General features: G+C 50.4%; 1 protein-coding gene across 2 annotated transcripts in view; it reads left to right on the top strand.

The window, feature by feature from the left end:
* LOC144511390 (RAC-beta serine/threonine-protein kinase) overlaps positions 1 to 24,476 on the top strand; it is a 133,283-nt gene that overhangs the window by 32,546 nt on the left and 76,261 nt on the right. The window contains exon 2 of one of the 2 annotated variants that reach the window (XM_078241699.1): positions 21,873 to 21,948. The gene's annotated coding sequence lies outside the window, so the exon portion shown is untranslated. The remainder of the gene's footprint in view (positions 1 to 21,872; positions 21,949 to 24,476) is intronic. The other variant, XM_078241700.1, reaches the window with a different exon arrangement.

Below are 24,476 nucleotides of genomic sequence, written 5' to 3'. Positions count from 1 at the left end.
TCACTTCTCACTTCAACCGTGATCCATAGAATCTCTACAGTGCAGAAGGAGGCCACTTGGCCCATTAAGCCTGCACTGGCAAAAATCCCACCCAGGCCCTATCCTGTAAACCCCCCCCCCCCCTGTGTTTACCCTGCTAATCCCTCTGATACTAAGGGTCAATTTAGCATGACCAATCAACCTAACCCGCACATCTTTGGACTGTGGGAGGAAACCGGAGCAGTGCAGACCGGTCCTTCCTTGGCCAACAAAGCGATATCGCCACCTTTTCCATTCGCAGCATCCCTACAGTGCAGAAGGAGGCTATTTGGCCAATCGGGTGTCCACCGACTCTCCAACAGGTCATCTTACCCAGGCCCACTCACACCCTATCCCCATAACACCATGCATTTGCTCTGCTAATCCCCCCCTCCTAACCTACACATCTTGGGACACTTAGGGGCTATTTAGTATGCTCAATTCCCCTAACAAACACATCCGTGGACACTAAGGGTTAACTTGGCATGGCCAATTCCGGTCTCGGGTGACTGTCTGCGTGGGTTTCCTCCGGGTGCTCCGGTTTCCTCTCACACTCCAAAGGTGTGCGGGTTAGGTTGATTCACCATGCTAAATTGCCCCTTAATGTCCCAGGTTAGGGGGATGAGTGGGGCAAATATGTGGAGTTTAGGGTTCAGGGTGGTCTGGGTGGGATTTTCTGTTAGAGCTTCGGTACAGGCTCGATGGGCCAAATGGCCTACTTCTGCACTGTAAGGATTCTATGATATTCTGGTAATCTGATCAGCCATGATCTTATTGAATGGCAGAGCAGGCTTGTGGGGCTGAATGGCCTACTTCTGCTCTTCATTCGTACGTTCATATGCCCCCCACTACTTCCCCTAGTATCAAGATTGTGCCTTCTTATTTTTTGCATCTCTTTGTTTTTGCTCCTTCTGTCGATCTTTGTCAGGGCAAGAATCAGTCCCAAAGCATCCTGGTCCAAATGGCTGTGTTGTTCACCAGACTGTGTTCACTTGATTTGCCAGAGGAGCTTCCATTGACTGGCCCACCTGCTGCCCCCTCAGCCTTTGGCCATTGAGAAAGATGGAGCAGAATGGGTGGGTCTGAGCACTTCCGCCTTGGGGACGCCTCATGCAAGTGTTGCGATGTGACGGCAAGCATTCATTTCTTTATGAAGCAAAAGTCTGTGTCGTTAAGGAAATGCCGATGCGCTGCAGCAGGCTGGCTTCATCGGAAAACAAAACTATGCAGTGCAGACCAAATCCCGTTGCTTTTTAAACCTTTCCCTCGTGATTCCCCAGAAGCCAGTGACTGTGCGGAAATGTCAGTAGTATGATGGTTTTTGGGGCTTGCGGTCAGTTCTGCTTTCTTTAGCAGCAGTAGTTGGTGTTGTGTAGCACATTGGATTACCTAGAATGTACAGCATAGAAAGTGGCCGTGCTGCCCAGCCGTCCCACACGAACCTCCTTCCACCACCCTCTCTGACCTAACCCTAACCAGCATATCTGTCTACTCCTTTCACCCTTGTGCGTCTGTCTAGCTTCTCCTTCAATGCACACCTGCTATTCACATCATCGTAGAATCCCTAAGTGCAGAAAGAGGCCATTTGGCCCACCCAGGTCCTCCCTTCCGTTCTATCCCCATAACCCAGTGCATTTACCATGGTTAATGCACCTAATCTGCACATCTTTGGACACCAAGGGGCAATTTAGCATGGCCAATCCACCTAACCTGCACATGGTGGGACACTAAGGGGCAATTTAGCATGGCCAATCCACCTAACATGCACACCTTTGGACATTAAGGGGCAATTTAGCATGGCCAATCCACCTAACCTGCACATCCTGGGACACTAAGGGGCAATTTAGCATGGCCAATCCACCTAACCTGCACATCCTGGGACACTAAGGGGCAATTTAGCATGGCCAATCCACCTAACCTGCACATCCTGGGACACTAAGGGGCAATTTAGCATGGCCAATCCACCTAACCTGCACATCCTGGGACACTAAGGGGCAATTTAGCATGGCCAATCCACCTAACATGCACACCGCTGGACATTAAGGGGCAATTTAGCATGGCCAATCCACCTAACCTGCACATCGTTGGAGTGTGGGAGGAAACCCACGCAGACACGGGGAGAACGTGTAAACTCCGCACAGTCACCCAAGCTGGGAATTGAACCCGGGCCCCTGGCTCTGTGAGGCAGCAGTGCTAAACCACTGTGCTACCGTGTCAGTCTGGAGACCCTGGATTCCCTGAAGCTAAATGCAGTTTCTGGGACAGGCAAGCAATACAATTTCCCAGTGAATTTGGCAGCCCCGGCACCAGCAACAATGGATAGCACCGTTGTCTCTCTGAGTCAGGACATCATAGATTCATATCCCACTCCAGGGACAGGATCTAAGCTGGCGCCTTAGTGCGGTATTGAAGGAGTGCTGCACTGTCCGACTATCGTCTTTCAGGGTGAGGTGTTAAACCAAGACCCTCGCCTGTCCCCTCAGGTTTTTTTAAATTCATTCACGGGACATTGGCATCACTGGCTGGCCAGCATTTATTGCCCATCCCTAGTCGCCCTTGAAACTGAGTGGCTTACTAGGCCATTTCAGAGGGCAGTTGAGAGTCAACCACATTGCTGTGACTCTGGAGTCACATGTAGGCCAGACCGGGTAAGGACGGCCGATTTCCTTCCCTAAAGAACATTAGTGAACCAGATGGGTTTTTTCGACAATTGAAAAAGTAGATTCTTAATTCCAGATTTGTTTCAGAATGAAATTTAAATTCCACCATCTGCCGTGGCGGGATTCGAACCCAAGTGTGGAGGTGAGAGATCCTAAGGGATCATTGCAGAGAGGAATAGGGTTCTCCCCAATTTCCTCGACAATATTTACCCCTCGACCGACATTCTTGGGTTAGATTATCCATCATCGCCTTGCTATTTGTGGGAGCTTGCTGTGGATTATAGTTGATGTTTTCCCCAGTGAGTGCTGTTCAAAGTAATTTGGTGTCTAAAAAGCACCTTGGGGGGCACTCCGGTGGAGGGGGGGGAATAATGAGTCGCTGGCGAAACACAAGCTCTTTTTTGTTTGTGTTGCTAAGAATTCTTCCTTGTTCTGGAGTCTGTTTTTTCTAAAAATTGAAGGTGGTGTTCTGTCTCTAAATCCATCAGCACATTTTATTTATATTTCTCTTCTAATCTTGTACGTGATTCTGAGTTCAAAATTCTGGGGGCTTTTGATGATATAAACAGGGACACTCTTTATTGATGTGGAGATGCCAGCGTTGGACTGGGGTGTAAACAGTCAGAAGTTTAACAACACCAGGTTAAAGTCCAACAGGTTTATTTGGTAGCAAAAGCCACACAAGCTTTCGGAGCCTTAAGCCCCTTCTTCAGGTGAGTGGGAATTCCCACTCACTTGAAGAAGGGAATTCCCACTCACTTGAAGAAGGGAATTCCCACTCACCTGAAGAAGGGGCTCAAGGCTCTGAAAGCTTGTGTGGCTTTTGCTACCAAATAAACCTGTTGGACTTTAACCTGGTGTTGTTAAACTTCTTACTACACTATTTATTGGCCAGTGAGTGGCGACTTTTGATTTATTATTATCATGTATAGGGATACAGTGAAAAGTATTGTTTCTTGCACACCGTACAGACGGGGAGGCGATGGCCAAGTGGAATTATCACCAGACTATTAATCCAGAAACTCAGTTAATGTTCTGGGGACCCGGGTTCAAATCCTAGGTTCAAATGGCCCTTTCAGCTGAACAGGGGCCAAACACTACATCTTCCCAAACAAGCATTCGGGCTGTGTAGACATGATGGGCCAAATGGCCGCCTTCTGCCCCATAACAATTCTTGTGAACTGGGACACTTGCTTGTGTTTATGTCTCCATGAGCCTTTTCCCAACCCGTTTTCGCCGAGTCCCAGACACCACTGACTGGTTAAATCTGCAGCATTAATGTGTGTTTGCTTTCGGTGCTGCGTTTAAGATTGGGGTATTGTTGTTCTTGAGAGAGCCGGGTGAGCGACCGCGGCGAGAGCGGGACTGGGAAGCACGACAGAAGCTGTTTCTCCGATAGCTTTCAGGTACAGACTAAATAATTTTTGCATGGGTGAGGCCAGTGGTCGAGGTGCTGTTAGGGTGAGCCAGGGTCAGCACGAGGGATAAGGAAATAGAGAGGTATGCTGAGTTGAGTGAGAACAGGAGGAGGCCTGAGTGGAGTGTAAATGCGCGGAGGCTGGTAGGGCTGGCTTTACTTGGTAACTGTGTATAAAATCCGAGATCAGCAGACTAGGTGTTTCAAAGACCAGAGGGGCGAGAGAGACGTGGAGGGTCTGTCTCCTTGTGTGACTTTGTGACCAGGTGGTAGCTGTCTAACCCAGGAGATTTGGCATATTTGACTCTCAAAGCTGGAGATTATTATTCATTCGTGGGACATGGGCGTCACTGGCTGGCCAGCATTTATTGTAAGAAGTCTCACGACACCAGGTTGAAGTCCAACAGGTTTATTTGGCAGCACAAGCTTTCGGAGCTTGGTGAGTGAGGACTCGTGTTCACAAACCGAGCATATAAAGACACAAACTCAGTTTGCAAGATAAAGGGTGGAATGCGAGTCTTTACAGGCAATCAAGTCTTCAAGGTACAGACAATGTGAGTGGAGAGAGGGTTAAGCGCAGGTTAAAGAGATGTGTATTGTCTCCAGCCAGGACAGTTAGTGAGATTTTGCAAGCCCAGGCAAGTCGTGGGGGTTACGGGTAGTGTGACATGAACCCAAGATCCCGGTTGAGGCCGTCCTCATGTCTGCGGAACTTGGCTATCAGTCTCTGCTCAGCGACTCTGCGCTGTCATGAAGGCCACCTTGGAGAATGCTTACCGGAAGATCAGAGGCTGAATGCCCGTGACCGCTGAAGTGTTCCCCAATTGGAAGGTGTTCATTCATTCGTTGTCGTAGCGTCTGCATGGTTTCCCCAATGCACCATGCCTCGGGACATCCTTTCCTGCAGCGTATCAGGTCGACAACGTTGGCCGAGTTGCAAGAGTATGTACCGTGTACCTGGTGGATGGTGTTCTCACGTGAGATGATGGCATCCGTGTCGATGATCCGGCACGTCTTGCAGAGGTTGCTGTGGCAGGGTTGTGTGATGTCGTGGTCACTGTGCCCATCCCTAGTTGCCCGAAGGCAGTTGAGAGTCGACCATATTGCTGTGGCTCTGGAGCAACATGTAGTGAACCAGATGGGTTTTTCCGACAATGGTTTCATGGTCATCAGTAGATGCTTAATTCCAGATATTTTTTATTGAATTCAAATTCCACCATCTGCCGCGGCGGGATTCGAACTTGGGTCCCCAGAACATTAGCTGAGTTTCTGGATTAATAGTCCAGCGATAATACCACTAGACCATCGCCTCCCCATGGCTCGTGGCTGAATGTCCCTGAGATGACCGGATGGTTCAACCTTTTATCACTGTCTTTGGAGGGGGGGGGGAACCCTTCTCTTGCTCAGTGTATATTTTGAGTGTAGATGAAACTAATTCTTAGTTTTATCGTGTTGCATTGCAGTCAGAGGAACTGGAATGCTGAAATGTGTGTGTAGGTCATTTGGTTGGGGCAGTCTGTATCAAACGATACCTATGTAAAGTCTGGCATGTATAATTAAAGTACGCCACACTACCCTGCTGGCTACCTTGCACACAGAACCCACCCTGCCCACCCCCTCCCCAAATCCTGCAGCATTCTCTTCCCCCTTCAAAGAAAACCCCACAAATTTGGGCACGGCACAATGACACAGTGGTTAGCACTGTTGCCTCTCAGCACCAGGGACCCGGGTTCAATTCCAGCCTCGGGTGACCGTGTGGAGTTTGCACATTCTCCTGGTGTCCGGGTGGGTTTCCCCCGGGTGCTCCAGTTTATCGTCCAAAGATGTGTAGGTTTGGTGGATTGGCCATGCTAAATTGCCCCTTAGTGTCCAAAGATGTGCAGGTTAGGTGGATTGGCCATGCTAAATTGCCCCTTAGTGTCCAAAGATGTGCAGGTTAGGTGGATTGGCCATGCTAAATTGCCATTTAGCGTCCAAAGATGTGTAGGTTAGGTGGATTGGCCATGCTAAATTGCCCCTTAGTATCCAAAGATGTGCAGGTTAGGTGGATTGGCCATGCTAAATTGCCCCTTAGTGTCCAAAGATGTGCAGGTTAGGTGGATTGGCCATGCTAAATTGCCATTTAGCGTCCAAAAATGTGTAGGTTAGGGGGATTAGTGGGGCAAATACATGGGGTTACGGGAATAGGGCCTGGGTGAGGTGCTCTATCGGAGTCAGTGAAGACTTGATGGACTGAATGGCTGCCTTCTGCACGATGTGGAGATGCCGGCGTTGGACTGGGATAAACACAGTAAGCAGTCCAACAACAGGTTAAAGTCCAACAGGTTTACTTGGTAGCAGGTCACCTGACGAAGGGACAGCCTGTTCCGAAAGCTAGTGGCTTTTGCTACCAAATAAACCTGTTGGACTTTAAACTGGTGTTGTTAGACTTCTTACCGCCTTCTGCACTACAGGGATTCTATGAAATCCTCTCTCCGACCAAAATTTTGGTCACTCTTCCAATCAGTTCTCCCCCCCGCTGATTTGTGAAGTGCCTCGGGATGTTCTTTGTGCAGTGAATACTCTGCTGTTCCTTGGCAAACTATACCTGCTGATCATAACCGATGCAGGAAGTCAGAGGGAAGTAAAGGGGGGACAGAAACAAAAGGCAGGAAGGGGGAGAAGTGAAAGGCAGAGAAACCAAAGACAAAAATCAAAAAGGGCCACAGTACAGAGTGCACCGACTCTGGAGAACTGTGAATGGGTCCAGTAAGGCCAAGAGAAATAAAACACGGGGAGTGTACAAAACATGACAGGACAGATGGTCTGAGGTGTGTTTGCTTTAACGCAAGGAGTATGACAGGTAAGGGGTTGAGCTTAAAGCTTGGATTACTACATGGAACTATGATGTTGTGGCAATTACGGAGACTTAGATGAAAGAAGGGCAGGACTGGCACCTCAGCATTCCAGGATTTAGATGCTTCAGGCGAGATAGAGAGGGTGACAAAAGAGGTGGAGATGTTGCTTTACTGATTAGGGAGAACGTCACAGCTATACAGAGGGAGGATACCTTGGTGGGATCATGCAGTGAGGCTATATGGGAAGAACTCAGGAACAGGGACAGTGCAATCACACTGTTGGGGTTAGACCTCCCAACAGCCAGCGAGAAGTGGAGGAACTGACATGTCAGCAGATTATGGGAAGATGTAAAAGGAATAGGATTTTAACTTCCCCAACATAGACTGGGATTCCTTTAGTACCAGGGGCTTGGATGGGGCAGAAATTGCTCAGTGTGTCCAAGAGTGCAATATGTAGATGGTCCAACTCGGGAAGGGGCTATCTTGGACCTGGTTCTGGGAAACGTATCCGGACAGGTGACTAATGTCTCAGTGGGGAACCATTTTGGGAACAGTGATCACAATTCTATAAGTTTCAAGATATTTGTAGAAAAGGATAGAAATAGTCCCAGAGTGAAAGTACTGAACTGGGGGAAGGCCAACTGCGATAGTATTAGGGAGGAGCTAGGGAATGCGGACTGGGGACGGCTGTTCGAGGGTAAATCCACATCTGATATGTGGGAGTCTTTATAAAGTCAGTTGTTAACAATTCAGGACAAGAATGTCCCTGTAAAAATGAAGGATAAAGATGGCAAGATTCAGGAACCCTGGATGACAAGAGAGATTGTGAACTTAGTGAAAAAGAAGGAGGTATACATAAATTTCAGGAAATTGAAAATGGCTCTTGAGGAATACAAAGATCATAGAATCCCGCAGTGCGAGAAGGAGGCCAATTGGCCCATCGAGCCTGCACAGACCACAATCCCACCCATGATAGCAGAAAATAGCTTAAACAGGGACTTGGGGCTAAAGGAGGCCATGAAATGACTTTGGCAGGTAGGATTAAGGAGAATCCCAAGAATTTGATGCGCACGTAAGGAGTAAGAGGGTAGCTAAGGAACGGGTCGGTCTACTCAAGGACAGTGGAAGGGGTGTGTGGGTGAGGTCCTTAACGAGTACTTTGCATCAGTATTCACAAAGGAGAAGAATGCGGCGGAAGGTGAGTAGAAAGGAGGATGTTGACATTCTCGGAGAGATAAAAAGAGAGGAGGTATTGGAGGTTTTGAAAAACGTTAAGGTGGCCAAGTCCCCAGGGCCAGATAGGGTCTATCCCAGAATATTGAGAGAAGCGAGGGAAGAAATTGCTGAGGCCTTGGCCAAAATCTTTGTATCCTCTTTAGCCACAGGGGAGGTGCCAGAGGATTGGAGAGTAGCTGACATTGTTCCTCTGTTTAAGAAGGGCAGAAGAGAGAATCCAGGAAATTACAAGTCTGTGAGCCTTGCATCAGTGGTGGGGAAATTATTGGAGAAGATTCTTAGGGACAGGACGTACTCACATCTGGAAGGGAATAGGCTTATTAGCGACAGGCAGCATGGTTTTGTGAAGGGGAGGTCGTGTCTCTCAAACTTGATTGAATTCTTTGAGGAAGTGACAAGAAAAATTGGGCAGGGCAGTGGGTGTTGTATACATGGACTTTAGTAAAGCCTTTGATAAGGTTCCTCCATGGCAGGCTGATACAGAAGGTGAAGTCATATGGGACCCGAGGTGAGCTGGTAAGATGGATACAAAACTGGCTTGGGCATAGAAAGCAGAGAGTAGCAGTGGAAGGGTACTTTTTTAACTGTGACAAACGGTGTTCAGTGCTGGGACTCATGTTTCTTTTATATATATATATTTGGAGGAGAATGTAGGTGGTCTGATTAGTAAATTTGCAGGTGATGCAAAAATTGGGGAGTAGCGGATAGTGAGGATTGTCAGAGGACACAGCAGGCTATAAATCAGCTGGAGACCTGGACCGAAAGATGGACAAATGTGAGGTGATGCGATTTGGAAGGTCTACTGCAGAAGGAAAGTATATAGTAAATAGGAGAGCCCTTAGAAATATTAGCATACAGAGGGATCTAGGCGTGCAGATCCACAGTTCCCTGAAGGTGGCAACTCAGGTGGACAAGGTGGTCAAGAAGGCGTATGGCATGCTGGCCTTCATCGGTCAGGGTGTTGAGTATAGGAATTGGAAAATCATGTTGCAGCTCTATGAGACTTTGGTTAGGCCACATTTGGAGTATTGTGTACAATTCTGGCCGCCACACTACTGGAAGGATGTTGACGCATTGGAAAGGGTGCAGAAGAGATTGATCAGGATGCTGCCTGGTTTGGAGGATATGGACTATGAAGAAAGGTTGAAGAAACTTAAATTGTTTTTATTGGAGCGTTGGAGGATGGGGGGGGGGGGGGGGGGGGGGTCAGAATCTTTTTCCCAGGGTCAAAGGGTCAATTACTCGGGGGGCATAGGTTGAAAGTGAGAGGGGGAAAGTTTAAAAGAGATGTAAGGGGCAAGTTTTTTCACACAGAGTGGTGAATACCTGGAACGTGCTGCTAGAGGAGGTGGTGGAGGCAGATTCTATGACAATGTTCAAGAGGCATCTGGATAGATAGATGAATAGGCAGGGAATAGAGGGATATGGACCACGGAGAGGCAAGAAAATATTAGATTAGAGAGGCATCTGTGTTGGCACAGACTTGGTGGGCCGAATGGCCTGTCCCTGTGCTGTACTGTTTTTTGTATCAGCCAGCAGCACCCTCACTCGCTCTCCATGCTGGAAAGGGACTCGGGTGGAATGGACTCCCAGCCGCAGCAGCAGCCCTCCTCAGCGGGGTAGATGGTGGCGGTCCCCCACCAGGCTAAGCTCCGAGCGACCCCCTTCCTTACAATGGGCTCCCTCGCTGGCTGTCCCCATGTGTCGTAGATTTGGTGGTTGAGGCCATTTGGCCCATCGTGACGCTTGAACGAGCTATCCAATTGGTTCCACTCCCCCTGCTCTTTCATCATTGATGTCCCGTTTCGTTTTGAGAGATATTATTGAAGCCGCTTCCACCGGCCTTCCAGGCTGTGCCAGATCACCATGCCTCACTGCATAAAGCAGCTTTCACTTTATCTTACCAACTATCTGAAATCAGTGTCCACAGGTTACTAACCGTACCTGCCAGTGCAAACACTGCCTCACCCAGAACCCATCATATTTTTGAATATCCCTATTCATTCTCCTACAACTTCCTCTGCCCTCAGGAGCACAGCTTCCCTGGTCCCTTCACACCGCTGAAGCCCCTTGTATCAATCGGAGAAATCTCTCCGATACCCTGTCAAAGCCCTCGATGTCCTGCCTGAAGTGCGATGCCCAGAGTTGGTCACTCTCTCCCATGCCCCTCAATATCCCGGGTTCAGGTCCAGATCCCGGATTCCAGGCTGGCACCGAGGGAGTGCTGCACTGTCTGAGGCGCCACCTTTCGGATTACTACACATGTCCCAGTGAGCCCCACATGCCTGCAGGCGATCCCCTGGCACTATTTCGCAGAAGTGCAGGCATGTTACCCCCGATGTCCTTACCAATATTTATCCCACCATCAACAAAAACAGCTGATCTGATCCTATCGCCTTGCTGTTTAGTGAGGGCTTGCTGTATGTAAATTAGAATTTTATAAGTCTCTATGAGATCTCATCTCACTCTTCTAAATACTTTCATGCTCTGCCCCTAATTGTAAAGCCTCAGAATCCTGTAACTTTATGGGCGGCACGGTAGCACAGTGGTTAGCACTGCTGCTTCACAGCTCCAGGGACCTGGGTTCGATTCCCAGCTTGGGTCACTGTCTGTGTGGAGTTTGCACATTCTCCTCGTGTCTGCGTGGGTTTCCTCCGGGTGCTCCAGTTTCCTCCCACAGTCCAAAGATGTGCGGGTTAGGTTGATTGGCCATGCTAAAATTGCTCTTAGTGTCCTGAGATGCGTAGGTTAGAGGGATTAGTGGGTAAATATGTAGGGATATGGGGGTAGGGCCTGGGTGGGATTGTGGTCAGTGCAGACTCGATGGGCCGAATGGTCTCTTTCTCTGCTGTAGGGTTTCTATGATTTACCAAACAGCTTTCTGTACCTCTCCCACCATCTTTCTGCAGCCCTTTTCGGAAATTGCGCCATTTTATATTGTTGCCCTCTGTAGTGAGGTGCTGGATGTGACTTTGTGCTTTCCGTGAGCGTACTGGGATGTGAAAGCAGAGCCTGTCCCCTTCGAGGCCGGATCCCGGCTTCAGACTGCGGCAGCAGAATCGAAATTCGGCCGTAGACTCGGTCTGCGTTTATCCCCAGGGGGTGCCGGGCGGGGGAGAGGATTCTGGGTGTGGCTTCGCTACCTGTTGTCCCTTTATTGCAAAAAAAAATTCAAGCACATCATTGTTTGGAAACAAAGTCTATCGTTGCTCTGTTTATTTAACTGTAAATATTGTCATGAGCACCTTATGGTGGGGGAGGGAGGGGTTAGTCGACCTGACATTGCAGTAAATAAAAGCGAATTTCTAAAAACTTCAACGACTTCCTCTTCCAGACGATTTTTTTTTCCTGCGGCAGTTCCCTGCTCAGCACAAGCCTGTGGACCTCTCAGTGCTGTCGGCACGTCTTGTCCCCCCGTCCCCCCTCTCCACCCCCAGAGCAGGGATTCCACGAGCGGTGGTTTGCAGACATCCGCGGGCGTGGTGCGCTTGTTGGAATCTGGACGGGTGGCCTGGGCTCGGGCAGCAACCTGGAAAAGCCGAACTCGCGCAATGAACGCTGGACCCGAGGCTGTTGGGTTCAGGGTCCTTCACACTCGACCCATTGCCCCGTTTGGGGCCACGCTCTCTTAACCGGCGTGCAAGAGTTGGCGGAGTGTCGGGGCGGTTCCTGCAGGTACCGTGAGCAGTTTGCAGATTATTTAAAAATGCTTCCCTGGTTCCTTCTGTCGTCTTACAGCCAAGATGTTCAGTTCCGTCGATTGTCAATTTGAGACTTGGATAAATAAGTTTTGCAGAAGTTCAAAGGAAAAAGAAAACAAGATTTTAGAAAGCCCTCTTTTGTGGTCCCGGCGCGTCCCGCAACGCTTTGCAGTTAATGGGGCCATTCTTATGTAAAAAACGCAATTCGTGCACAGCAAGCTCCCATAATCAGCAATGTGTACGTGACGCGGTGCAGTGCTTTTAGTTTTTAAAAGTTTTTTTTATTTATTAGTCACGAGTAAAGTTTACGTTAACGAAGTTACTGTGAAATTTCCCTAGTCGCCACACTCTGGCGCCTGTTCGGGTCAATGCACCCTAACCAGCACGTCTTTCCGATTGTGGGAGGAATCCGGAACAGCCAAAGGAAACCCACGCAGACACGGGGAGAACATGCAGACTCCGCACACACAGTGACTCAAGCCAGGAATCGAACCTGGGTCCCTGGCGCTGTGAGGCAGCAGTGCTAACCACTGTGCCACCGAGGACCCAGGTTCGAATCCCGCCTCAGGAGATGGTGGAATTTGAATTCAATAAAAAAATATCTGGAATTAAGAATCAATGAAACCATTGTCGATTGTCGGAAAAACCCATCTGGTTCACTAATGTCCCTTTAGGGAAGGAAATCTGCCGTCCTTACCCGGTCTGGCCTACATGTGACTCCAGAGCCACAGCAATGTGGTTGACTCTCAACTGCCCTCGGCAACCAGGGATGGGCAATAAATGCTGGCCCAGCCAGCGACGCCCATGTCCCACAAATGAATAAAAAAGTTACTTTGACCATGCTAAATTGCCCCTTAGTCTCGGGGGAACAGCAGGGTAAATACGTGGGGTTACGGGGATAGGGCCTGGGTGGGATTGTTGGTGGTGCAGGCTCGATGGGCTGAATGGCCTCCTCCTGCACTGCGGGGATTCTATGAACTCAAGCTCATTCATCCAGTAATGTAAGCGCAGTGCTGCTGGACCCTGCACAATGGGACAGCTTTCTAAATGTGAACACGTGAATTTAGAACAAGAAAAAAGTGTAATGGGAAGTAGCGTTTTGTAGACGTGAAATATGTGCAGAAGTCAAGTTTCTAAATGTATAAATAGTAGCAACATGTTCACACAGCGAGTGGATAAGATCTGGAATGCTCTGTCTGAGAGTGTGGTGGGGGCAGGTTCAGTCGAGGCACTCGGCAGGGAATTGGATCGTTTCTGAAAAGGGAGGATGTGCAGAGAGGCGATTGCTCACTCGGAGAGCCAGCGCAGACCCGACGGGACGAATGGCCTCTTTTCCATGCTGGAACAATTCTTAGATTCAGTGACTGAGGGCGGTCTCTACTTAACAGGTTTTCCGATTCAAACTGACAAAAAAACAGTGACTTTCATTTATAAAGCACCGTGTGTCCTCGGGGCATCCCCCGAGTGCTGCACAACTCATGAACTACCGTCCTTGTTATGTGGGCACAGATGAGGAATGTGACGAATGGCCCTTTGGTCTATTTTTGAGTGCTATTTATCGGGGCAGTGGGGGAACGAACATTGTTCAGGACTTGGGGAGAATTCCTGACTTCTCTTTGTAAGGACATAAGAGCGAGGAGCCAGGAGTAGGCTACTCGGCCCCTCGAGCCTGCTCACCCTTTTAATCTCATCATGGCTGATCTCATGTCTGCCTTCTCCCCCTTCCTGCCCGCTCCCATAACCCTTCATCCCGCTGCGAATTAAAAACCTCTCCAGCTCCTCAAATGTGTTTAGTGTTCCGGTGTCCACTGCACTCTAGGGTGGAGAATTCCACCGATTCACCACCTTTTGAGTGAAATCATTCCTCCTCATTTCGGTTTCAAGTCTGCCACCCTCACCCAAAACTATGGCCTCTCGTTCCAGAATGTCCAACCAAGGGAAACATCCCCTCTACGTCGATCTCCTTCAGCAGCTTGTCTACCTCATATAGATCTCTTCTCATTCTCTTAAACTCCAGCGAGTATAGCCCTAAACTACTCAATCTCTCTCCGTAAGACAAGCCCATCATCCCCTGGAATCAATCCAGTGAACCTTCTCTGAACCGCCTCCAGTGCATTTACACCCTTCCTCAAATAGGGAGACCAAAACTCTGCAAAGCGCTCCAGATGCAGACTCTCAGAAGTTGCAACAGCACTTCCCCACTTTTATACTCTGAGCAATGAATGTCAAAATTCCATTTGCCTTCCATATTACCTGCTGCACCTGCATACTAACTATCTGTGATTCATGCATGAGGATACTCAGATCCCTCTGCACCAGAGCAATTTGCTGTTTCCCTCCACTCAGATAATATTTGCCTTCATATTGCTCTGCCCAAATTGGATAACCCCTCACTTATCCATGGCAAGCTCCATCTACCAAATTTTGGCCAACTCACCTAACCTACCCACATGCATTTGTACATTTCTTATTTCCTCATTGCAACTTGCTTTTCCACCTATTTTAGTGTCATCTGCAAATTTGTCTATAGTACCTTCTATCCCTGCATCCAAATTATTGGTATAGATTGGAAATAGTTGCGGCCTTAGGTCCAAACCCTGTGACATACCACTAGTTACAGCTTGCAACTTAGTGACAAAAAAAGACCCATTTATCCCCACTCTCTGCTTTCGGTTGGTTAGCCAGTCCTCTGAACAAGCTAATATATCATCCCCAACCCCATGAGATCTTATTAACCTTTTGAGTGGCACCTTATCAAATTCCTTCTGGAAATCCAGGTACGCTACCTCCACAGGATATCCATTATCCACTTTGCTTGTTACATCTTTGAAGAACTCGAGCAACTTAGTCAAACCCTTCACCCTTCATAAAACCATGCTGACTCTGATGGATTGCGTTTTGATTTTCAAAATATCCCGTTACTACTTCAGAATGGATTCCAAAAATTTCCCAACAACAGACATTAATCTCACTGGTCTATACTTTCTCCCCTTCTCCCTTTTTCCCTTTTTGAGCTCCGGTGTTACATTAGCCTTTTTCCAATCCACGGGAAAGGTGCAGGCATCTTTTGTAACCACTTCAATGTGCAGGTGAGACCTTGGTTTGACACCTCTGACAGTGCAGCAGTCCTTTAGTATCTCACTGCTTTGGATAATGGATCTGCATCCTGAAAAGAGGGGCCTTGAACTCTCAGCCCTGTGTAATTCATTGGTTAAACTGCTTGGGGAAAGCACAGTGGTTAGCACTGGTGCCTCAGAGCACCAGGGACCCGGGTTCGGTGTCTGTGTGTGTGTGTCTGTGTGTGTGTGTCTGTGTGTGTGTGTCTGTGTGTGTGTGTGTCTGTCTGTGTGTGTCTGTGTGTGTGTGTCTGTCTGTGTGTGTGTGTGTGTGTGTGTGTGTCTGTGTGTGTGTGTGTGTGTCTGTGTGTGTGTGTGTCTGTGTGTGTGTGTCTCTGTGTGTGTGTGTCTCTGTGTGTGTGTGTCTCTGTGTGTGTGTGTCTCTGTGTGTGTGTGTCTCTGTGTGTGTGTGTCTCTGTGTGTGTGTGTCTCTGTGTGTGTGTGTCTCTGTGTGTGTGTGTCTCTGTGTGTGTGTGTCTCTGTGTGTGTGTGTGTGTCTCATCCTGGTGCTCTGGTTTCCTCCCATAGTCCAAAGATGTGCAGGTCACGTAAATTGGCCGTGCTAAATTGCCCCTTAGTGTCCAAAGATGTGCAGGTTAGATGGATTGGCCATGGTAAATGTCCGGGGTTAGGACAGGGAGGTTGGGCCTGGGTAAGACACACTTTCAGAGAGTTGGTGTCAGCTTGATGGAGCGAATGGCCACCTACACTATAGGGATTCTCTGGGTGGAGACTGTGTGCCTCTAAAATAGATATCTTCACCTGAATTCCCAGCCGCCTGTGCCGATACCTCTGTGACTGAATTTTGACTGATTAAGCTCCAAGGAAGCGCCGAGGGAAATATTGTGAATAAGTTAAAGATGTTCTTTAAATGCAAGTTGTGGAACTGAATCACTGCATTGTTATAATGCAGAAGGAACCCACTGGTCCCATTGTATCTGCACCAACTCTCTGACTGAACAATTCCTCTCTCGCCGCACCAGTGTGGCGCGCCACACCCTTTGGGAACCACTGGCTTCGTGATATTATTGCTACATGGTAATCCAGAAACTCGGCTAATGTTCTGGGGACCCGGGTTCGAATCCCGCCACGGCAAATCTCACAACGGTTTGACCTCAACTACTTTCTGTGGGAGTGAATTCCACACATTCATCACCTCAGTCCTAAAAGGTTTATCCCTTATCCCCAAACTATGACCCCGAGTTCTGGACTCCCCCAACCATCGGGAACATTCTTTCTGAATCTACCCTGTCTAACCCGTTAGGATTTTATCAGTTTCTATGAGATCCCCTCTCACTCTTCTAAACTCCAGTGAATGTAATTCTAACCGAGTTAGTCTCTCCTGATATGACCGACCTGCCATCCCAGGAATCAGCCTGGTAAACCTTCACTAGACTCCCTCTATAGCAAGGACATCCTTCCTCAGATACGTACACCAAGACTGCGCACAATACTCCAGGTGTGGCTTCACCAATGTCCTGTACAATTGCAGCAGAACATCCCTATCCTAATGCTCAAATCCTCTCGCTATGAAGGCCAACATGCCATTTGTCGTCTTTATTATCTGCTGTACCTGCGTTCGCACTTTCAGTGACTGGTGCACGGGGGCTCTGTCTCGCTGAGTATCCATCCCCCTCTCATTGAGGGGTGTGGGGGGGGGTGGGGAGGGGGGCGCAGGAGTGTGTTAGCCAGGGGTGTGGGTTTAAGGTGTCACCATGGACGCACCTGTTATTCTTGAACTGCGCTGGGTCTCGGGTGTTCCTGGATTCCAAGGCAGGCATGCTGATCTACAGGTGGAGGAGGGGGGCAGCATGGTGAAGATGCAAAGTTGAGTCCTGGTGACAGACGGGATGTGGGTCTGAAAGCGGTGCAGGAGGGTCCGAGTGTTTTGCACAGTTCGGTCTGGCGTGTGTGTGTGTGTCTGTGTGTGTGTGTGTCTGTGTGTGGTGGTATATGGGGTGAAGACTTGATTGAACAGGGAGGAGTGGAGTTGTGTATGGTTGGCCCAATTTGCACGCAGCAAGGTGAGCAATGTTATATTGAGTAGATTATTTTATTTTATTATGATGGTTAAAGGATAGATGCCCCGTCCAGGATAACTGCCCCAGCTCCTCTCTGAAATCACGCCGTGGCCTTTCTTTCATCCACCTGGGCAGGCAGATGGAGCCTCGGTTTAAATCAAAAGACGGGAACCTCTGACAATGCAGCATCCCCTCGGTACTGCGTGTGCCTTGATAACCGAAAGGCAAAACAAACAAGAAAGGAAGCCTGGCATTTTTATCTGCACAAAGGTGAGGAAGCGACCGAGTGAAACGCTGCTTAAAGAGCTGGTTGTCAGCTGATAAAACCCTTCCATTTGGGGCTGGTGGCCCAATTGTTTAGAGTTACGGGATAGCACAGTGGGTTAGCACTGCTGCATCACAGCGCCAGGGACCCGGGTTCGGTTACCGGATCGCGTCACTGTCTGTGTGGAGTCTGCACGTTCTCCGCGTGTCTGCGTGGGTTTCCTCCCACAGTCCGAAAGATGTGCGGGTTAGGGTGCATGGGCCGTGCTAAATTCTCCCTCAGTGTACCCGAACAGGCGCCAGTGTGTGGCGACTAGGGGATTTTCACAGTAACTTCATTCCAGTGTTAATGTAAGCCTACTTGTGACACTAATAAATAAACGAAACATTCATCATCCACGTGCCACCTCTGCCCCCCCGCCCAAAGGGTTCCGTGTATAGAGCAGTTACTAGGAATCCTGATGAGAATCTGTCATTCCTCTCGCTGAAGCAGGAAGTCTGGGGACAATCCTATGAAAGAGAGGTGGATTGCAGACACCTGAACAGGGGGAGGAGGGTGGGGGAAGTTGTATCATTCTCTCTCTCCCCGCTTCCCCCCCCCCCCCCCCCCCAACCTCGCTCCCCGCTTCTCCCCCCCTCGCTCCCCGCTTCTCTCCCCCCCCTCACTCCCCGCTTCTCCCCCCCCCCTCGCTCCCCGCTTCTCCCCCCCCTCGCTCCCCGCTTCTCCCCCCCCCCTCGCTCCCCGCTTCTCCCCCCCCCCCCTCACTCCCCGCTTCTCCCAACTCCCCTCACTCCCGCTTCTCCCCCCCCTCACTCCCGCTTCTCCCCCCCCTCACTCCCCGCTTCTCCCCCCCCTCACTCCCCGCTTCTCCCAACCCCCCTCACTCCCCGCTTCTCCCCCCCTCACTCCCCGCTTCTCCCAACTCCCCTCACTCCCCGCTTCTCCCAACTCCCCTCACTCCCCGCTTCTCCCAACTCCCCTCACTCCCCGCTTCTCCCAACTCCCCTCACTCCCCGCTTCTCCCCCCTCTCACTCCCCGCTTCTCCCCCCCCTCACTCCCCGCTTCTCCCCCCCTCACTCCCCGCTTCTCCCCCCCCTCACTCCCCGCTTCTACCCCCCCTCACTCCCCGCTTCTCCCCCCCTCACTCCCCGCTTCTCCCCCCCCCCTCACTCCCCGCTTCTCCCCCCCCCTCACTCCCCGCTTCTCCCCCCCTCACTCCCCGCTTCCCCCCCCCTCACTCCCCGCTTCTCCTCCCCCCTCACTCCCCGCTTCTCCTCCCCCCTCACTCCCCGCTTCTCCTCCCCCCTCACTCCCCGCTTCTCCTCCCCCCTCACTCCCCGCTTCTCCTCCCCCCTCACTCCCCGCTTCTCCTCCCCCCTCACTCCCCGCTTCTCCCCCCTCACTCCCCGCTTCTCCCAACCCTCACTCCCCGCTTCTGCCCCCTTCACTGCTCCCCTCGCTCAGTGATACAGCCACCACTGTTTCCTCTCTCAGCCAGCTTATTTTGAGTAGCTGTTCTGTGTAAACAGATCTGGGACGCACGTGACTGCTGCGGTGTACCTTTCTGTTTTTCTTGTGGGTTATTTACCGGACTTGGTGTCAAGCTGTGAGCTCTTTGAGAAGAAACCTGCACAAACGTTTAACCAACCGCGTGCTAGTCTATTCTTTTTCTTTCTCAGAATTTGTGTGTTGTGTGTTTTTTGTTCCCTCCCCTCTTTATTTTACTTATTCTGGCAGTTCCACGGCCCCTGGGACTCTTGTTGGCAGCTCGCCCCTGAATGACTGCTCCTCATCCTGTCAGTCTAGACAGTGCGCGTTGGCAGCTTTTCACCCATGGGAGGCAGAACCACTGACCCAGATTGAACCCTCACCTGGTCGTCTGACCTCCTGCAGTGGGGTCAGTGGCCAGGGCTGGTTCCAGTGTTGCACCTGCCTGCTGCCCGCACACCAAGGGCTGGAGCTTGGGACTGTCCGGCTCTTGGGCTTGTCTGCTTACTGGGTAAGCTAATCAGGAGAGTCCAGACAAAGTCTACTTCCTTTATTAAAAAGCTTCTTTCACAGGAGCTGGCCCATTCCTAACTGCCCCGTGAGCAGGGTGGTGCTCAGTCTTCACCTTGAACCCGCTGCAGTCCCTGTGGTGTAGGTACACCTGTTCGGAAGGGTGTTCCAGGATTTTGCCTCTGGCACAGTGGGGTTAGCGCTGTCGACTCTCAGCGCCAGGGATCCGAGTTCGATTCCCGGCTCGGGTCACTGCCTGTGTGGAGGCGGCTCTCGTGAAACCTGCAGTGAGGGCCGTCCGGGCTCGCAGGCTGAGTTGTGTGGATCAGGAAGGTCACAGGTTTGACCTGTGGTCTGTGACCTCTCGGGTGATCCAAGCGGTCGCGAATGGAAAAGTACAGTCGTGATTCCCAGGCGGCACAGTGGGTTAGCACTGCTGCCTCGCAGCGCCAGGGACCCGGGTTCGATTCCCAGCTTGGGTCTCTGTCTGTGCGGAGTCTGCACGTTCTCCCCCATGTCTGCATGGGTTTCCTCGGGTGCTCCAGTTTCCCCCCACAGTCTGAAAGGCATGTTGGTTAGGGTGCATTATCCGTGCTAAGTTCTCCCTCAGTGTGCCCGAAGGCACCGGTGTGTGGCGACTGGGGGATTTTCACAGTAACTTCATTGCACTGTTAATGTAAGCCTACCTGTGAAACCAATAAATAAGCTTTCAAAATCAGGATGGTGAGTGGCTTAGAGGGGAGCATCCAGGTGGCGGTGTGCCCCATGCGTCTGCTGCCCTTGTCTTTCTAGACAGTCGCGGTGTGGGTTTGAAAGGGGTGGGTGTGGGGCGGCACGGTGACACAGTGGTTAGCACTGCTGCTTCTCAGCTCCAGGGTCCCGGGTTCGATTCCCGGCTCAGGTCACTGTCTGTGTGGAGTTTGCACATTCTCCCCGTGTCTGCGTGGGTTTCCTCCGGGTGCTCCGGTTTTCTCCCACAGTCCAAAGATGTGCGGGTTAGGTTAATTGGCCAGGTTAAAAATTGCTCCTTAGAGTCCTGTGATGCGTGGGTTGGTGGGATTAGCGGGTAAAATATGTGGGGGTAGGGCCTGGGTGGGATTGTGGTCGGTGCAGACTCGATGGGCTGTGTGGCCTCCTGCATTGTAGGGATTCTATGATTTCTATGAAAGGCGTTGTTTGATTGTATTCAATGACGAAGCATCCACAACCCTCGAGGGGTAGAGAATTCACAAAGATTTGGAATACCAAAATTCCTCCTCCGTCGTAAATGGCCTATTCTTTAATTGGAGACTGTGTTCTCTGGTTCTAGACGCCCCCACCCCTTCCTCCTTCGGGATGGTTGCGGCCGTGGGTTTGGAAGCTGCTGCCTCAGATGCCTGGGTGGGTTGCCGCAGTGCACCTTGTGCTGCCACTGTGTGTCGATGGTGGAGGGAGTGAATGTTTACTGTGACGGCTGGGATGTCAGGCAGGCCGGGCTGCTTTGTCCTGGATGGTGTCGGGCATCTTGTTTGGTGTGTGGAGCCGAACATTTTCCTTCTAAGAGTACGCCTGCAGCAACAACCTTTGCTACCTGTTAATCTCGAACTGACCAGAGCACCCGAAGGCGCAGAAAGACCAGCTTGCATTTATATAGCGCCGCCCACGTCCCACAGCACTTTGGCATAGTTGTTCTTCTAAAATGGGAAGCAGTAAAGAATCCCATGGGAAGCTCCCACAGGCAATAGTGAAGTAACGAACAGATTATCGGCGATATTGGTTGATAGATACCCCCCAGGAGAACTTCCTTGCTGCTTTTCAAGAGGGCGGACAGCGCCTTGGTTCAACGTCTCATCCGAAAAGACTCTGCACCTCCAACAGTTGCAGCATTTCCCTCAGTCCGGCACTGGCCATGTATTTCAGCCTCAACTCCCCAGTGGTTCAGTGGGTAGAGCACCACCTGCTCTGGTGCCAAGCACGGTATATCAGAGGTCCCACCCACTCTGTACGTAGTGTCTGCAAAGGCTAGGTTAGCCAATTGCAACCACAATGATCACAGTTCCTCTCAATGCCCCGATCTCTTCGTACAATCTTTGGTGAGGGCATCGGTGGCTTTGCTGAGAGATCCCTTGTACAGTCAAACTGGGGAGGCGATGGCCTAGTGGTATTATCGCTGGACGGTTAATCCAGAAACTCAGCTAATGTTCTGGGGGACCCGGGTTCGAATCCTGCCACGGCAGATGGTGGAATTTGAATTCAATTTTAAACATCTGGAATTGAGAATCTACTGATGATCGTGAAACCATTGCCGATTGTCAGAAAAAACCCATCTGGTTCACTGATGTCCTTTGAGGAAATCTGCTGTCCCTACCTGGTCTGGCCTACATGTGACTCCAGAGCCACAGCAATGTGGTTGACTGCCCTCCAAGGGCAACTAGGCATGGACAATAAATGCTGGCCTAGCCAGTGACACCCATGTCCAATTAAAAAGAATAACCCGTTGGTATTCACTGGTGATTAGCAAGCATGGACAGGTAGTGTTAAACAACTGGAACTATCCCTATCGGCGAAAATCCAAGGGTAGGTAACCAAGTTTGTAAATTATTTTATTTTTTTTGTATTTTAGGGTTTGTCTACATCACTCAAGACTCTCCAACAGAAAGAGTGGGCGAATGCTCCTGAGCTTGGCCTTGAGGAGGTAGGTGAGCAGTCTTTCTCTCTCTATTATTATTTCCTAGCTCACTTAGAAATAGAAATAGAATCCCGACAGCACAGAAAGAGGCCATTCGGCCCATCGAGTCTGCACCGACCACAATCCCACCCAGGCCCTACCCCCATATCCCTACATATTTACCCACTAATCCCTCTAACCTACGCATCTCAGAACACTAGGGGCAATTTTAGCTTGGCCAATCAACCTAACCCGCACATCTTTGGACTGTGGGAGGAAACCGGAGCACCCGGAGGAAACCCACGCAGACACGAGGAGAATGCACACTCCACACAGACAGTGACCCAAGCCGGGAATCGAACCCGGGTCCCTGGAGCTGTGAAGCAACAGTGCCAACCACTCTGCTACCACGCCGCCCTTGGCCACTTGGGATGTGCCTACCTGCCCTGCAAACAAGGACCCATTGGTGTCCAAACATGGTTATGGATGCGCCCATGTTATCACTCTACAATATCTCTTTTGCCTGCTCTTCTGCCATACATCCCAAGGGGCAGGCAACTAACGCTGGTCTTGAAATGGCCACATAGAATCCCCACAGTGCAGAAGTCTGCACTGAAAATCCCACCCAGTCCCTATCCCCGTGACCCCATGTATTTACCCTGCCAATCCCCCGACACTAAGGGGCAATTTAGCACGGCCGATTCACCTAACCCGCACATCTTTGGACTGTGGGAGGAAACCGGAGCACCCGGAGGAAACCCACGCAGACACGGGGAGAACGTGCAAACTCCACACAGACAGTGACCCGAGGCCGGAATTGAACCCGGGTCCCTGGCACCGTGAGGCAGCAGTGCTAACCGCTGTGCCATCATGCCATTCCAAGAACAAATGAATAAAAACCCACCACCACATCCACACCTTGATTATCCTAGAGTTTTTGGCTCCAGGCTATTGTCCCTTTTGTTTTGGGCTGAACATTCACACACCTCGCCCACTTCATTTCTCGAAGCTGGAGGTTTAAGGCCACTCGAAACCAAGGAGGCTGCCTCATACACCCAGTGCCCAGCTCTCACCACCTACCTGGACAGCACCCAACCTGGTCTCCAAGAGGCAATAATGCTTTTATTGGCTCATTTGCCAGCCCACTTTGCCCTTGCGGGGGCTGAACTGAAGGAAACGTTGCTTATTCCAGCAAGATTGTGGTTGGGGGGCAGTGGTTGGTGGGATGGAATTGGCAGGTAACTGGCAGGAGTTGAGCTTTTTGTATGTGCGCAATCGGAACGCTCGTGGCACTTATGGGCCTCTGCAGCGGGCACATTTTATCCGGGCGGCACAGTGGTTAGCACTGCTGCCTCACAGCACCAGGGACCCGGGTTTGATTCCCGGGTTGAGTGACTGTGTGGCGTTTGCACGTTCTCCCCGTGTCTGCGTGGGTTTCCTCCGGGTGCTCCGGTTTCTTCCCACAGTCCAAAGATGTACAGGTTAGGTGGATTGGCCATGGGGTTACAGGGATAGGCCAGGGCAGAGGTTCTGGATTAGATGCTCTGTCAGAGTAGGCGCAGACCCGATGGGCCGAATGGCCTGCTTCTGTAGGGATTCTGTGGCTCAAATGCCTTTGGGCTTCATCAGCTGTCGTGTGATTTTTCTTGCATTGTGAAGCCTGAAGTGTTGTGTCGGGAGGGGCGGCGGAGGTTGTATTTGGCAATGTCACTGCAGTGTTCGCCATGCTGGGTTAACACCACCCCTGAAAAGCCGGAGTGCTCTGTTTCAGATTGAAAAGAGAGAATTAGAGACATAGAAAATTGGAGTAGGCCATTCAGCCCATCGTGCCTGCTCTACCTTTCAATGTGATTATGGCTGATCCTCTATCTCAATGCCACACTCCCGACCAGTCCCTGTAACCCCATGGCCAATCCACCTAACCTGCACATCTTTAGGCACTAAGGAGCAATTTAGCATGGTCAATCCACCTAACCTGCACATCTTTGGACACTAAGGAATAATTTAGCATGGCCAATCCACCTAAACACCTTGAGTTTAGAAATCTTTCTTAAATATATTCAGTGATTTAGTCTTTACAGCCTTTGTGATTGAGAATTCCACAGGTTCACCACCCTCTTGAGTGAATATGCTTCCCCTCATCTCAGACCAGGACATGGAGGCTTTGGAGAGAGGACAGAAGAGGTTTACTAGGATGTTGCCTGGTATGGAGGGTATTAGCTATGAGGAGAGATTGAATAAACTGGGATTGTTCTCCCTGGAAAGACGGAGGCTGAGGGATGATCTGATAGAAGTTTATAAAATTACGAGGGGCATAGATAGGGTGAACAGTTGGAAGCTTTTTCCCAGGGCAGAAATGACAATTACAAGGGGGGCACTAGTTCAAGATAAGGGGGGAGAAGATTCAGTGGAGATGTGCGGGGCAAGTTTTTTCTAAGGGTGGTGGGGGGCTGGAATGCACTGCCAAGTGAGGTGGTTGAGGCAGATACATTAGCGATGTTTAAGAGTTATCTGGATAGACGCATGAACAGACGGGGAATAGAGGGACACAAACGGTTG

This window comes from Mustelus asterias, chromosome 24 (assembly GCF_964213995.1).
Source record: "Mustelus asterias chromosome 24, sMusAst1.hap1.1, whole genome shotgun sequence".
In the NCBI taxonomy this organism is placed as follows: Eukaryota; Metazoa; Chordata; class Chondrichthyes; order Carcharhiniformes; family Triakidae; genus Mustelus; species Mustelus asterias.
Note: the sequence above shows the minus strand (reverse complement) of the source record. Positions and strands in the feature narration are given on the sequence as shown.